The sequence below is a fragment of the Mustela erminea genome, chromosome 13 (assembly GCF_009829155.1).
Source record: "Mustela erminea isolate mMusErm1 chromosome 13, mMusErm1.Pri, whole genome shotgun sequence".
NCBI lineage: Eukaryota > Metazoa > Chordata > Mammalia > Carnivora > Mustelidae > Mustela > Mustela erminea.
In genome coordinates, this window is record NC_045626.1 from 79,804,317 (window position 1) to 79,804,920 (window position 604).

The 604-nt window shown below is 48.0% G+C and overlaps 1 non-coding gene across 1 annotated transcript; it reads left to right on the forward strand.

Moving 5' to 3' along the window:
• The first annotated feature begins 295 nt into the window (after positions 1-295).
• On the forward strand, positions 296-398 carry LOC116572533. Its single transcript, XR_004278392.1, has one exon. It is a non-coding gene; the product is annotated as a U6 spliceosomal RNA (small nuclear RNA).
• Positions 399-604: the final 206 nt, after the last annotated feature.

The window sequence follows — 604 nt, forward strand, 5'->3', positions numbered from 1 at the left end:
AAGTGCTCATCAGTATGAACAGTTTACCGAGGAGGAAGCTGAGGCTGGGGGAGGACAGGAACATTTGCCTTGAGTCGCTCAGATGGCAAAGCCAGGTTGCAAGCTCAAGGCCCCGACCGCATCCAGCACCCGCTCAGACTTGTCTCAGTTGTACCTGACAGTGCCGGGGCTGATAGTCGGTGCGCTCCAAAAGGTGAGATTTGTACTCCTAACACTTGCGTATCTACTTGACTCTCGGTTAGAGAAATAGAGCTTTCCTACTTACAGTCATTTCCTTATAAAATAAACTTGCCGAGTCCTCACTTTGGTGGACATACATGAAAATCAGAACGCGACAGAGATAAGCATGGCCCCTGCGCAAGGCTAACACCCAGACTGGTGAAGCCTTCCAGATTTTCACCTGTTAGGTCACTCTCTGTAGAATAAATAAATAAATAAACACTTATTTTTCGGCACTACTCACAACAGCCAAAACGCAGGAGCCACTCAAATGCCCGTAGAACGGATGAATGGAGAAACAGAATATGGTCTACCTGTACCCTAGACTACTGCTCGTCCACAAAAAGCAAGGAAGTACTGATACGTGATCCATCCCGGACGGACC